The 16340-nt window shown below is 42.4% G+C and overlaps 1 protein-coding gene and 1 pseudogene across 3 annotated transcripts in view; both read left to right on the forward strand.

Moving 5' to 3' along the window:
* The window catches only part of TSPAN9 (tetraspanin 9), a 595020-nt gene that overhangs the window by 54131 nt on the left and 524549 nt on the right, over positions 1 to 16340 (forward strand). The gene's annotated exons all lie outside the window — the stretch shown is intronic.
* LOC120933866 lies at positions 10907 to 11057 on the forward strand (annotated as a pseudogene).

Below are 16340 nucleotides of genomic sequence, written 5' to 3' on the forward strand. Positions count from 1 at the left end.
TCATTTTTCTTTGCTTTCCACTTTCTAGCATTACTTAGCTTTGGTTCACGCTATGAACTGCATGTGAATCGCACAGGAGCCACAACACATTCCTGTGCAATGCACATGTGATTTAGTTAGGGTTGCCACCTCATCCCTTTAAACCCAGACACATATTAATTACATAGGTCCTGGGGCTAATTTAATGCATATAAGGCACCAAGTCAGTTTAATTATCATCTTAATCAGCCACAGAACCTGTGTAATTAAAGCGGGGGTTCACCCAAAAAACACATTTTTAACATTAGATTGAGGCTAATTGTGGGAAGCACAATCAGGTGTTTTTTTTTTTAAATCAATGCAGTACATACCGTTTTAGAGATAGATGTTCTCCGTGGCTTCCGGGTATGGTCTGCAGGACTGGGCGTTCCTATTTGATTGACAGGCTTCCGACCGTCGCATACAGCGCGTCACGAGTTGCCGAAAGAAGCCGAACGTCGGTGCGCAGGCGCCGTATAGAGCCGCACCGACGTTCGGCTTCTTTCGGCAACTCGTGACGCGCTGTATGCGACGGTCGGAAGCCTGTCAATCAAATAGGAACCAGTCCCGCAGACCATACCCGGAAGCCGCGGAGAACATCTATCTCTAAAACGGTATGTACTGCATTGATTTAAAAAAAAAAACACCCGATTGTGCTTCCCACAATTAGCCTCAATGTAATGTTAAAAAATTTTTTTTCGGTGGAACCCCCGCTTTAATATGTGTTCCGGTTTAAATGGATGAGGCGGCAACCCTAGATTCAGTGCGGGGTAATATGAGCCCAAGACCCGCTGCAAATCTAAAAGAGAACGAAGATTTGCAGTCCAAGGACCACAGCTATGGAACGCTCTACCCACGGACATCCGCATGAAAGAAAACCATCGGCACTTCAGAAAAAAACTTAAGACCCACCTCTTCTGAAGACACAGGACGGCCCTGGATGCAAAAAGCGCCTTGAGGCGATTTTATTCGCATTTGTAGCGCTATACAAGTTTACTCACTCATATCACACCAAAGACATGCATGTACCTTCTATGGAGCTGCACCACAAGCGGATCACATGGTCATTTTGTACTGTGTTGCATTGCATTTGCGAGTTGCGTTTGGGGTGTTGTAACAAGGGCTCAAGTCCTGCGGGAACGGAGTTCCTGCACTTTTTTCAGAGCAGGAACGCAGTTCCCTTTGCAGGATTAGAGCAGCCGAGACCGGCCGAGCCGCCCGAGCCAATCCTTCACTAAGTGGCGATGCCCAGCTCGAGTCACTGTCAGGGGCAGGCGAACCCTAGTAATCTTTTATGTTACCGGCCACCTCCTGCACACGGACCCATTAGGCAGTGCGTGGGCACCCTGCCACCTCCCCGACGCCGCAGCGTCCCCCGGGAGCCCCCGCCACCACCCCCAGGAGACTCCGCGGAGGCCCGCCGTAAGCCACCGCGGGACCCAGAAAGAACTTGCTTCCCTCCAAATCCCGCGACAACTCGCGGCAGACCTCTGCAACGTCCCCCAGGAATAAAGACAAAAGCCCCCAGGAGACACCGCAGCACAGAGGAAGCGACCAAACACCCGCACACCACCCGATGAATCCACACACAGGAAGTGGCCAGCAACACAAAGGACCACCAAGGTACAGTGGATCGAAAAAAACCAAACATGCGGTTTAGTAATTATGCATATGAGCGTATCAGTTTTTTTTTTTGGTGGGGGAGTGGATCTTGGGTGGGAGAGTGGATCTTGGGTGGGAGTTCCCACACTTTTTTTCCCAGGACTTGACCCCTGGTTGTAACTTTGTATTGACACCCACACCCGATCGCAAAGCCAGTGCAATTGGAATGCAGTGCCTTAAACCAAGGCTAACACCAAGCTACTTTCTTTTTCTTTAGAAATTCTCCTTACAAATCTTGAAATCTGTTTAGTACAAGATATTACTATTATGAAAGCTTGTGTAATTGAGATCTCAGAGGTATAGGGATTTGTACTGGAAACAATGTCCAGTTATTTTATTTTTAGCTTTCTAAATTGCTCCAATTAAAAATAGAATACAGGCATACGATTGGAAAAACACAAGTTACAATTATGAAATAAAGGTTTCCAACTTATTTTTTATTTATTTTTCACGTTTTTTCTTTTTTTAAATGAGCGATTAACTAGCATTCTAGAAGTCATCAGACTGCTTTTTATTATGTTTTCTTAGTTCCTGTGCTTGTGCCAAAAATAACACTATTTATGAAAGTACAAACATGCCGTTTTATAAGTGATTTATTAATTTACAGCTCACTTGAGGGTAGTTACTTGTTTAGATTTTGTGAGGCATTGTTCTCTAGGTTTTCTTATAGGAACTTACATGGTGAAAATAGAAATCCTTTCCCTAGCTGTGGGGGGCACTCAGCCCATTAAAGGTAAAGCTGAACTTTAGACAGATATAAAAGACACACAATAATACAGCTCTGTAACTATTAACACATCATTAAATATGTATATATTGAAATACAAACAGTGAAAGTGAAATTGTTTTGGTATCAGACTCTGGCAGTCCCTGTACAGGAGAGCTTAGAGTAGGAGAGGAAGAAGCAGCACAAGGAGCCAATCAGTTCATGTGCTAAAGCAGAGCATCCTGAGAAAAAAAAGACAGATTGAAGTGACAAGCTGTTACTAACAACATGGCTACATGAGGGGTGAACACATCAACTTCAAGATGGCGAGCACCATCTGGCCCAAGCCAAGAAGAGGCATACAATACCTGAACCCAGCATACCATAGTGGTCCAAGCACTAGCATTTGGACAAAATTTTATTGAGCCTTTACCCAAAAAAGATGTCATCTGTCTGCTGCTTCCATAGAGATCTTCTGCCATCTTGTTCCTGGTCTGCTTAAAGGAAATGTACATTCCTTCAAGGATTTTTAGAGCCTGCAATACATTTGGGCTTGTGCATTCATATACATTGACAGCTGCATTTGACCTGATTGACCTGCTTAAGGCTAGGTTCACACTGCAGTACGGAGCGGCTTACAGCAGGGGAACATGTTCACCGTTTCAGGTCCGAATTCAGTTGGAATTTTTGGCAGAATTCAGACCTGAAATGGACCAGAAGACGCATAGGACTCCTGTGCCATTCACTCCGCAACCAGCCCAGAGTTGTGTGAACCGGCTCCACTGAGAGACGCTCACTATCTCCGAATTGGAATGCAAGGAAAAACCGCATCCAATTCGCAATAGTGTGAACCCAGCCTCAAGCAGGTTTTGCATTCCCTTGGAATGCAAAACCTACTTGAAGCAATTAAAGGATCTTTGACAAAGGCCTTTAAAGTGGTTGTAAAGCCTCAAGGTTTTTCACCTTAATGCATTACAGGGAGTGCAGAATTATTAGGCAAGTTGTATTTTTGAGGATTAATTTTATTATTGAACAACAACCATGTTCTTAATGAACCCAAAAAACTCATTAATATCAAAGCTGAATATTTTTGGAAGTAGTTTTTAGTTTGTTTTTAGTTTTAGCTATTTTAGGGGGATATCTGTGTGTGCAGGTGACTATTACTGTGCAGAATTATTAGGCAACTTAACAAAAAACAAATATATACCCATTTCAATTATTTATTTTTACCAGTGAAACCAATATAACATCTCAACATTCACAAATATACATTTCTGACATTCAAAAACAAAACAAAAACAAATCAGTGACCAATATAGCCACCTTTCTTTGCAAGGACACTCAAAAGCCTGCCATCCATGGATTCTGTCAGTGTTTTGATCTGTTCACCATCAACATTGCGTGCAGCAGCAACCACAGCCTCCCAGACACTGTTCAGAGAGGTGTACTGTTTTCCCTCCTTGTAAATCTCACATTTGATGATGGACCACAGGTTCTCAATGGGGTTCAGATCAGGTGAACAAGGAGGCCATGTTATTAGTTTTTCTTCTTTTATACCCTTTCTTGCCAGCCACGCTGTGGAGTACTTGGATGCGTGTGATGGAGCATTGTCCTGCATGAAAATCATGTTTTTCTTGAAGGATGCAGACTTCTTCCTGTACCACTGCTTGAAGAAGGTGTCTTCCAGAAACTGGCAGTAGGACTGGGAGTTGAGCTTGACTCCATCCTTAACCCGAAAGGCCCCACAAGCTCATCTTTGATGATACCAGCCCAAACCAGTACTCCACCACCACCTTGCTGGCGTCTGAGTAGGACTGGAGCTCTCTGCCCTTTACCAATCCAGCCACGGGCCCATCCATCTGGCCCATCAAGACTCACTCTCATTTCATCAGTCCATAAAACCTTAGAAAAATCTTTCTTGAGATATTTCTTGGCCCAGTCTTGACGTTTCAGCTTGTGTGTCTTGTTCAGTGGTCGTCGTCTTTCAGCCTTTCTTACCTTGGCCATGTCTCTGGGTATTGCACACCTTGTGCTTTTGGGCACTCCAGTGATGTTGCAGGTCTGAAATATGGCCAAACTGGTGGCAAGTGGCATCTTGGCAGCTGCACGCTTGACTTTTCTCAGTTCATGGGCAGTTATTTTGCGCCTTGGTTTTTCCACACGCTTCTTGAGACCCTGTTTACTATTTTGAATGAAAAGCTTGATTGTTCGATGATCACGCTTCAGAAGCTTTGCAATTTTAAGAGTGCTGCATCCCTCTGCAAGATATCTCACTATTTTTGACTTTTCTGAGCCTGTCAAGTCCTTCTTTTGACCCATTTTGCCAAAGGAAAGGAAGTTGCCTAATAATTCTGCACACCTGATATAGGGTGTTGATGTCATTAGACCACACACCTTCTCATTACAGAGATGCACATCACCTAATATGCTTAATTGGTAGTAGGCTTTCGAGCCTATACAGCTTGGAGTAAGACAACATGCATAAAGAGGATGATGTGGTCAAAATACTAATTTGCCTAATAATTCTGCACTCCCTGTATATTCATTAAGGTGAAAAATCTTTTGTGCTGCAGCTCAAGAATCTGTGAATTAAAAACTACAAGTCTCATCTGCCACCGTGGCTGACTCGTAGTTCGCAATGCAGCACTGGTGCTGCATTTTCACAGCACTTGTAGTCCATTGATACATCCTTCAGCCCCATAACTGTACACCCGAGACCTAGGCTAGAGAAATAGTCTGCAGGAGCCATTTCATTGCACCCACAATTAACTGATCATGGTCGCAATGCTTTGCAGGCTCTAATACAAAATCAAATGCACATTTTCTTTTCTTTTTTTTTTTTAATATGAGTGCATTTATCATATTTTTGCAAAAGGTGGAATAAGCCTTTAAACCAAATTGCAAAATACATAAACATGATATAAATAATATCAGCATATGTTTAATGATTAAAAACAGTGTTTTCTATATATAGTATTTGCAGACTAATCTAAAAAATGCCTAATATTTAATAAAATATTTAATAAAATCACAAAAATAATTAAATACAAGCATGTAAAAAATGTAACAATTATATAAAAAAAATTACTTGCAGGTAAACATTGCAGCAATAAATCAAAATACGTGCTCACTGAACATACGCTGTTCTTTATCGTTGAGTGACCATGATATATTGACCTAAATTATTACCTTGCAAGGCTCCATTATACACTATTCATTTGTAAAATGTCTACAAAATCCCATTCAAATTTTAGGAAAATGATACAACTCATTCTGTAAGTGAAACTTGCTTTCATGATGGCTTTATGCCATTACCTGATTCAGACATGCTTTGATTTGAATCTTAATTCCCTTGTGTGTCAGCTTCTTATGCTGCGTACACACGGTCAGAATTTCCGATGAAAAAAATCAGATGGAATTTTTTCATCAGATTTTCTGACCGTGTGTATGCCTCATCTGACTTTTTCCGTCGGAAATTACGATGAACTTAGAAAGAGAACATGTTCTCTTTTTTTCCCGACGGAAATTACGTTCGTCTGTATAGAATTTCCGACGGAGAAAAAACACACATGCTCGGAAACAATTTGACGCATGCTCGGAAGCATTAAACTTAATTTTTCTAGGCTCGTCGTAGTGTTGTTGTGTTGCGTTTTTAATGGTCGAAATTTGGTGTGTCCGTGTGTATGCAAGACAGCTTGAGGGGAATTTCGGCGGAAAAACCAGTCGGAAAAAACGATCGTGTGTACAAGGCATAATGTGTCATATGTGTTATATAGCCAAATGTTTATAGATACTGGCCATCATACCTGATGAGCTTCTAGGACATACTATTCCAAAACCAAATACATTAAAGTGTTGTTAAACCCTCAAATGATGAAAACTATGTAAACGCATAGTTCACACTATTGGCTGTTTTTTTTTTTTTTTTTGGTTTCATGCTTTCATTCAGCCATACAAGCTCTTGGAAAACTTGGAAAGATTGTTTCCGATCTTTAGGGTGACCACCCTGCCCAGCTCAGTGTAGCCACCCTGATATGTGAGCTGCCATTTGGGGGAATAATCTTGATTCATAAGTGCTCCTTGCCTTTACAGCACAGACAGCAGTGAATGAATCCTTTAGAAGAAACCTCCTGGCTCAACTACTTAGATTGAGAGCTGGCTCCACTCTGTTGTTCATTATGAGAAAGGGGAAGGCATATGCATTACTAGCAGATGCATTAATATTTACTCTGGAAAAGGCTTTCCACAAGAATTTGGAGTTTGTTTGTGGAAAAGTATTCCCATGCAACCAAAAGAGCATTTTTGATGTCACATTCTGGCTTTCAATTGGTGTTTCAATTTATCTCAAAGGTTTTCAATAGGATTAAAGTCAGATCATTTTAGTTTCCCCATATCAAGCTCCTTAAACCATATCTTCATGGAGTTGGCTTTGTGCACAGAGGCACAGTCATACTGGAACAGAAAAGGGGACTTGCCAAACTGGTACCACAGTTTTGGAAGGGCACAGTTGGGTCTCCAAGCTTTTGGGACCGAAAAAAAACTTTTTTTTATAAATTATTGAATGTGCCTCCCCACACATCTGTGATTCCATCACAGCCTTACCTTGCATCTGTGTCCCCATAAGAGTGTCCCCCCCACGTCTATTTTCCCATCAGAGCCTTCCCTCACATCTGTTTCTCCATCAGAGTCTTCCTCACATCTGTGTCCTCATTAGAGCCTCCCCCCACATCTGTGTCCCCATCAGATTCTCCCCCACATCTGTGTCCCTATCAGATTCTCCCCCACATCTGTGTCCCTATCAGATTCTCCCCCACATTTGTGTCCCCATCAAAGTCTCCCCATCAGAGTCTCCCCCATATCTGTGTTCCTATCAGAGTTTCCCCCACATCTATGTCCCTATCAGAGTCTTCTCCACATCTTTGTCCCCATCAGAGTCTCTCCCACATCTGTGTCACTATCAGAGTCTCCCCCACATCTGTGTCCCCATCAAATTCTCCCCCTCATCTATGCCCCCATCAGAGCCTTTCCTCACATCTGAGTCTCCCCTACATCTGTGTCCCCATCAAATTCTCCCCCACATCTATGCCCCCATCAGAGCCTTTCCTTACATCTCTGACCCCATCAGAGTCTCCTTGCACATCAGTGTCCCCATCAGAGTCTCCTTGCACATCTGTGTTCCCATCATAGCCTTTCCACACATTTGTGTCCCCATCAGAGCCTTTCCACACATCTGTGTCCCCATCAGAGCCTTTCCACGCATTTGTGTCCCCATCAGAGCCTTTTCACACATCTGTGTTCCCATCAGAGCCTTTCCACACATCTGTGTCCCCATCAGAGCCTTTCGGCACACCTTTGTCCACAGCAGAGCCTTTCCACACATCTGTGTCCCCATCAGAGGCATTTCCACACATCCTTGTCCCCATCAGAGTGTCGGCAGTGTTTGAGTGAGCAGCGAGCTGGAGAAAACATAGGGCCAGAGGTCTGGAGACTCCTGATCTACAATATATTTTAATGCCGTAATTATAACAGTACTCTTTTCTGGAAACACTTGAACTCAATACCTTGGTTGTTGTGTGATGGGTTGGCAGTTTGATGGTTAAAACAGGCGCTATGGAGGCTACATATCGCCTCCTCACTTCCCATCAAGTTCCCTCCTGATTTTCAGAGTGGCAGTAATAATAGCCGTACGCGTGATCAAGCTTTTAGACTGGAGGTCTGCTTAAGGAGATTACAAATAGCTATTTTGTTTTCCTAAATGCCACGTCTGCATTCTGTGAATGGGGTTACTGCCATGTGTTATCGTTTTCCTTTAATCTTAATATATTTTGATGTTACCAGCAGCAGATGTGAATAATTTCCACAACTGATCTCTGTGACAAAGACAAAGCATCAAGAACTAAATTTGGATTCTTCGGCATTGTACTGAGTCAACATTAACCTCCAGCATGTAGGACAGGGCCACGTGCCAGGGCACAAATTAACAGGACTATTTTATGCCTAAAGGACAATGTAATATTCAGAAGTATGGTAAAGGCCAACTCTATTCTTAAGTTCCCCATGAACACCAGAACATGGTGTGATAAACCCACGTTCTATGCACATTTCCCACACCACATTCAAAATGCACTGCAGCTGCGATCTTCTGTGGGTGTCAATGTTAAAGTGAAATTCACTCTCCCAATCAACATTGCTTCATTTTACTCTTCATGCTGATAGCATTAGTAAATATACTTTATTTATTTTTTTTACATTTCTTTAGTTACTTCCTGGTTTCTTGCCTAGGCAAATTATGTCATACATCACAGGAGTCTTCAAGAGGGGAGGAGAGGAGGAAGGGTTTTCTCAGCTAAGCACACATGCATGAGCTAAGTGTGGATGGATTCCAGGAAGTAAATGCTACACAAACCATTCGCCCTTACGCAAGATGGCCACAGTCAGAAATGCTAGAGGGGGTTTTTCAAAGTGATTCCTCAACAGAATAAAGCATAGAGACATGGATGGATGGAGGAGTTTGCTTTGAATATTACAAAATAATGAAATAGTGATTTTGGTTTGTGGTGTTTAGATGCAGTGAAGATGAGCTTTAAAGCGGTAGTTCACCCCCCCCCGACACATTTTACCATCGAGACAGGCATTGTAGCGCGAGCTACAGTATGCCTGTCCCGATTTTTTTAACCCCGGACTCACCTTGCAATCGGAGATCGTATTTTTCGGCTCCCGCGGGGAATGGGCGTGCCTATGGAGAGGGAGGATGATTGACGGCCGGCCCTGGCCGGAGTAGGTCTCGGCTCTTCACGGCGCCTGCGCACAGGCTATGCGCACGCGTCGTGAAGACCAAGCCTATTTCGGCTATTTCCGGAGAAGCGTGACGCGCCAGAGCCGGCCGTCAATCATCCTCCGTCTCCATAGGCACGCCCATTCCCCGGTATCTTCAATCTACGAGAACAAGGTGAGTACGGGGGTAAAAAATTCGGGACAGGCATACTGTAGCTCGCGCTACAATGCCTGATTTTATGGTAAAATAATTTTTTTTTTTTTTTTCGTCGATATGGTGAACCCCCGCTTTAAGTTAATGACACCCCAAATGCAGATCGCAGACGGAATGCGTTTGCCTGCGCCAGATTACATAAGTACCATGTAGTCCCGTGGCAGTGCACCGATCCTCTGAAGAAGACCTTCCTTGTATAGGTCGAAACACATTAGAAATTGTATACAAACAGATATTTTTGATATATAATGCTGTGTACAAATCTGTGTTTGCATTTTCTGTGTTGGAGTATATATTTCTTGTACCAGAGCTCATATTTTAACTTTTCACCTCATGACTTGTGTCTATTGTTAATAAAAAAATCAATTTGAGAATCACTCAATCTTTGCTGCCTAGAAAACCCCTACTTGGGGGAACCTTCCCATATTGTACCTTTTGGGGTGTGTAGCATCAATGTCTCTTCTATATGTGTCTTTTCCATTCTACAACAATAAAAACATACCCAAGCCATGGAGGTCCCCCTCACACTACAAGGATTAAATGCTCTAGATGATGATCTAGATCTAGAGATGTATGGATAAAGTGTAATACCTACTTTATGCTTCACTATGGCTGGGTCCCTCCAGCGCTGTGATTGGTGGTCCAGCAAAGTCTCCTCTCTAAGGTGCTTTCTGCTACAGTTACACTCTTCACATGCAATGAAATGTTGATAGCTCTGCATTGTACATGATGATGCCAGAGGGCCGCCCATAGACCAGAGTTTCAAGGAGAAGAGTAAAGCGCTGGAGTCTGACAAAGTGGGGCTTAGGGTATGTAATACTGTCTGTTCTTGATAATGTACAGTTAACCCTTGCATTCCAGGGGGAGGCGTCCCACTGCAAGGGTAGAGTTTGTCCAATTCCCGGAATTAGGTTTTAAAGGTAAAATCTGGACAGTGAGTGAATGAAAGCGTTATCTCCATCCTCCTTCATTATAGAGTTTGAAGTGTGCTGCAGATACAGAACTCCCTATCTACTATGATACTAGCAAAGGTGTGCCCATTATGGCTGTGCTGTATGCTACATTCTGCAAAAGAGGGGCAGCCGTCCATTAAGGGTGCACAGGCGCCGCCTCCCCTATCCAACGCCACCGCCACCCCCTATCCATGCGTCTAAGGCCATTTTAGGACACCAGGTGCATGAATTACAGTGGTGGGGGTGTTTCTTTGAAGCACCAATTTGAGCCAGAAGCTCTAATAGGCTTTAAAATAGGATGGACTCCGTGCGTAGAGCATTACTCTCAGAGCCCACCAAGGTGTTAGAAAAACAAATTAATATTCTCTATTCTCACACTGAATCGCCTCTCCGCCAATCAAGAGGTGCGGGTCAGACACACGTTTCCAGATTGTCCAAAAGGAGAAGCGTTCTGATTGGCGGCCCAGAAGGAGGGAGGAGCCCGTGATCGCCCGCCATGGCTGAGGTATGTGCACCGACCGACCAACCCGACCCGACATTGGTTGGGTGGCCAGTGCCCCCCCCCCAAAATAAATTAACACACTTACCTGGCAGGGGAGACACCTTGATCATGAAGGTGGGGCCTCGGCCATTGCACTCCGGCTATGCTGACTTCTGCGATTTCCCCAAATGCGGGAAACTCGACTGCATAATTTGTGGTAGTGGGGTACTGCATTCGCGCTTTCCCCTGATAAAAATAAATAAATTGCCACCAGTCACCACTGCTGCAAACCATCCCACTATACTGAATGGACATAATCCAGTCTGCCCCATTCTGTACACTGTGCAGCTCCACTGTTATTGCTGTGCTGCACTTCATATATTACTGCTGATTGCCATAGTATTGTAATTGTAATACAGTTTACACTACATACAATTATTCAATTCATAAGTACATCATACCATTAGGACCGGTTTCACCCTGGTCAATGAATGGCCACGCATTGGCTACTATAAGCATACAGTTTTTACACAGTCTAAAAATTCCAGATTCAGTTTATATAGAAGTGCCCTCTGTAAAAGACATGATGGTAGCAGACTTCTTTTGGTGCCAGATGCTGTATTGTACAGGCTCCAGTGATAAAACTCGATGCCATGCTGGCAGTTATATGCTATGATCCAGCCTGGCTGGCACAGCCCTTGTCTCTTGTCTTCCCCTTAAGTCCTTTGCTGCCCTCTACTACTGCCAGTATGATGCCAGTCAGTGCACATCACACATCCAAGTGGCACACAGGTAGACATTCACATTTACAGATTCAATAAACATCTCCTGCCAATTCCTGATGTGATATTTAGGTAGAACGTACCGTTATCCTTTAAATGGCTGCAGCATCTGAAGATTACAGTGACAAATAGCACATAATGTAATTGTTTCCTGCAGGGGGACACTGCACCACAGACAGTTAGTTTCATTTTTCCCACCAAGAAATAAATGACACCTTTGATAATTGCCATTTATTTGAAAAATTTCTCTTTTCCTTGCCCTCTATTTTTTTTTTTTTTTTTTGACTATCTGGTTTCCTAGTTTAAAATGGGTTTTTAATATTTTACAGGCTGCTCTAAAGTTTTAGTTAAAATGGTGTAAAATGATAATATAGGCTGTATAAAATGTTATAGTGTCTTTTAATCTGTAATGACTCTCCCAGTTCAGTAATTAAACCGCACGCCATGATGGCTCCAGTTATTGCAAGGTCTTTTGCAACATTGATGCTTAAAAATGCTTATATTATTGGGCTTGTTATTGTGCTGAAAGATAAAAAAGCAGCATTAGACATAGCCAGCCATATAAATTTGAGTGTGAAATAAATCTGTATATCTGTATTACCCCAGAGAAACCAATTCGATTAAAATGTTCACTCTTCCCAGTGTAGGCTTGAATTTGACCAGTTATTAATAGACTGAATGTATTATTTTTAGATACTTTTAAAACTAAGCCCAATGTAAATGGAAAATGCTTTCTTCAAGAGTAAATAAACTCTAAAAGCTATCCCCAAAGAACTTTTCCTACTACTGACTTGCATGCCTTTTTTTGCACTGTGTCAATCTGTAGTCTGCAATCATGGTAGATGCAGGGCTCTGCTTCCTCATTTCAGCCTCCAGCATGGAGAACAGTGAGCAGAATAGCAGTGACATCACCAAACTAACTCCAAATCCCCTGCGACTAGCAGTCAGACAGAGGCAGCAGTGCCTTAGATCTCTCACTGCAGATATACATTTAAAGGGTCACTAAAGGAATTTTTTTTTTTAGCTAAATAGCTTCCTTTACCTTACTGCAGTACTGGTTTCATGTCCTAATTGTTCGTTTTTGCTTTGAAGTAGCTGTAATTCTGCTGTGATCTCCACACTTCCTGGTTGCCTGTTTCCTTATAACCACAGTACTGGGAGCTTTCTCACGGTGGTCTAAGCTGTCATTACTGTGTGTCTAAAACTCCTCAGAACCAATCAGATTCATTTTAAAAACAAAACACTGCCCTGGATTTATTTGTTTTTGTTCTGTGAGTCTTCACGACTCACCTCTCACCCGGAACTTCATGTATGTACCTTTAAAGCCGAAAGTGAAACTAGAGGCACATTATATGATAGATTAAATTCAATTTAAGTGACCCTTTAAGTCTGTAGGTACAAGGGTGCCCAGGCACACTTAAAAAAGAAGGAGGAGTACTGCTGTTTTTCAGAGGGAATTCAAGACAAGAGGTACAATTTCAGGGTACTGCTTAGGCACAATTAAAAAAATTATGCAGTACCATGTTAGACCTTATAACATAGCAATTCTGCCCCTTTTGAGATCCAGTTAATAGAAAATATGTTTGTGTGTAAAAACATATATTCATCCAAAAGGTATTTCTTAGTTTTTGGTAGTTGCTGGGGTTACAGCTATCTAACAGTTTTTTTTTTTTTTTTTAATCTCTTGGGGTGGTCTTGGTTCGCACGCCTGATGTGGTCATTATGAGGGGAACCCACACAGGTGGCAGGAACGCCCATAACTTCCAGTTGGACAGGAACAGTTGGGAGATGTGAATTTTCACAGGACAACACAGATTTTGAATGTTAGACCTGTTCCTTGGTATATTTGCCCCACTGATTTAAAAAAAAAACAGCACCAATTTTTCCCTATCCGCTCTAGTTTTCGAGATACAGCATAAAAACCATATACCTCTTTCCACTCTGTTTGACCTCCAAAACTTAGGATATTAATATAGCAAAATACATTAAGATGATTTAGGCAGCACAGTTGTGAAGTAGCCAAAACCTCTACAGTGCTCGATCTGCAAAAATGTTATTATATTAGTGGCTGCAGTTTTAGGTTGGGTACACACAATTTTTTTTTTCGTGCGCGAAAAAAAAAACCTGACAGCTTTGGTTGGGAGCTGCTGTATTAACCATGCAAGGTTAGTCCAGCCATCTCCCCTGCTGAGCTGTTGTGTTCTCTGACAGGGGGATGACCCCCTGTCAGAACACTCCGATCTGCGCTCTCTGCCATTGGCTGAGAGCGCTGATCGGGAGTTGGTCGGCTGTTGGTTCTTCCAGCATGCATGTCCGACAGAAGCCGACTGAATGGCCGGCTTCTGTTGGACAGACCGACATACACACAGGCAGAATGTTGGCCCATATTTTTTGTACCTGCAAATGTCTCTCGACATTTGCCCGCGTGTACGGGGCTTATCTTTACACTCTATTCCAAAATAAAAGGTTATTTTGTATGTCTATAACACAATTACATTATTAAATTGTAGACCGGTCTTTCTCAACCAGGATTCCTTCACAGGTTGCCATTTGTTCTTTGGTCAATGAGAAATGTCTGCCTTTTAGATATGACACCAATGATCTTTTTAGCTATCTGTAAGGGGGCATTATTGCAAGTGACCAATACTGTAAGGTATCAATCTTCCACTGACCAGTAGTAAGGGGCGTCCTTCCCTTTGACCTCCAATATACACAGCATTCTTAACAATGACCACCAGTGTAATGGGCCCTTCTTCCACTGACTACTAGTTTAAGGGGGCACTTATCTTATTTACCACCGGTGTAAGGGGTCACTTCACTGACCTTCAAGGTAAGAGGGCACTTTCCACTGACAACCATAGTGAGGGAACACTTAGAGTCGGTTCACACTGGGGCGACCTGGGATCCGACTTCAAGTCGCCCCAAGTTGCGTGGTTGAGAAAATGAATGGAAGTGAATGGGAGTCGTCTTAATGTACACTACTAAAGTCGCTCCGACTTCAGAAAAGCTTCCTGTACTACTTCAATCTGACTTCTAGGCAACTTGTAGGCAACTTGTACCCATTACAATGGAAGTCGCCTCAGAAATCGGATCGCTGTCTTAACTGAAGCAACGTAGAAAACAGTAAGATAACATACATTTCTCAGGCAAACCCCTCCCTCCCACAGAGCTGATTGTTGTTTGATTGGCCACTGGAAAGCCTCCTGTCCTGGAAGGACTTGAAGTTGCCTTGTACTGTCCTGGAGGCAACTTGAAGTTGCCTTGTAAGTTGCCTGATGATTCATACTCAAGTCGTGTCCAAGTTGCCTCCCAAAGTCGTGCTGGAAGTCGTGTTGACCCTGTGTGAATGGGCTCTTACATTTTCATTGGGTTTCTTTTCTTGCCATTATTATTATTTTGTTTAATTTCATTATCATTAATATTACTGCAAAAATAATGTTATTATATAGAGCAGTCCCGAGTGCACAAAACACAAATGCTAATTCTTTTCTTTATTTCTTTATCTACAACTCACTGTTCACACTAACGTGCCATGAGGTGTACATACAATAATTATTACCAGGAGTTTCCTGAGACCTGAAGGTTATTTCAAGGGTTTATCCATGGTAAAAAGTTTAAGAAAGGCTGTGGTAGACATACAGTAAGGTACCGTGTATAAATTGCAATAACCTGCTTTTTCACATAGTTTGACATTAGCAAACATTATGAAATTAGCAAACATGAACAGAAAGTTTCTCAACATAATCTTGTTCTAGGGTTTGTCATGAATAAAGCATTCTTTGTGACTATGGCAGGAGGCGCTTACCGCTCACCCTTGTAGAAAATAACTGGTCAGCGTAACTTTACATTTTGTTTCCTTTTCATTTGAATATTTCCTGTACATGCAGTACTCTTGGAGAATTTGAATTTAATAAAGAAAAACAAGTCATCCAAATATATTCTGTAGCTGTTGTATTAAAATAAACTCACATTAAACAGTGGACTCTACTAAGAGGGAAGTGGCATGTTATGTGTAATGGGGGTCATGCCTACTAAGATTATAGCACATAGGTATTTAAAGTATGTTTAATCTCAATAGTAAAAATGTAATATATTGCGGATTACAAATTCTTAAATGCGGCGGCTGTATTTGATTTTTTTTTTTATGCTAAAAACATTTACTGTAAGTACCGAAAAAAGTCCTGTAGTCCCTGATGGAAAGTCTATGTTCTTGTTGCTTCTTGTACTGAAATGTGTGCACTCCTCAATTAAAAGTAGTCCAGATCAGAAAGGTAGTCTGGGGTCACAAATCCTACTGCATAGATGCAGTGCAGTGAGTGAGGGTTATCACCCTAGGACAGAAAGTGTGTTTTAGCAGAATGACCAGGCAAATAAAAGCAAAAAAGCCCAAAGAAAGAAAACTAGTTACATAACATTTTTGTTTGTGGGTTTAGATGCGCTTTTAAAACTGGACTGTGAAATAAGCCACTATTGTCCAGATTAGGGCAGAGCCGAACACCCCCGGTTCGATTTGCAGCAGAACATGTGAACAGGCAAGAAATTTGTTCGAACACGCGAACACCATTAAAGTCTATGGGACAAGAACATGAAAAATCAAAAGTGTTCATTTTAAAGGCTGATATGCAAGTTATTTTTTTCTCAATGCGGGTTTCCTGTGACGTGCCAGAGGGGGCGGGGTCATCCGTACACGTCATTGGATAACCCTGGGCTTTCTCCTTGCGTCAGAAAGGGGGCGGGGTCACCCACGCAT

Source organism: Rana temporaria, chromosome 3 (assembly GCF_905171775.1).
Source record: "Rana temporaria chromosome 3, aRanTem1.1, whole genome shotgun sequence".
NCBI lineage: Eukaryota > Metazoa > Chordata > Amphibia > Anura > Ranidae > Rana > Rana temporaria.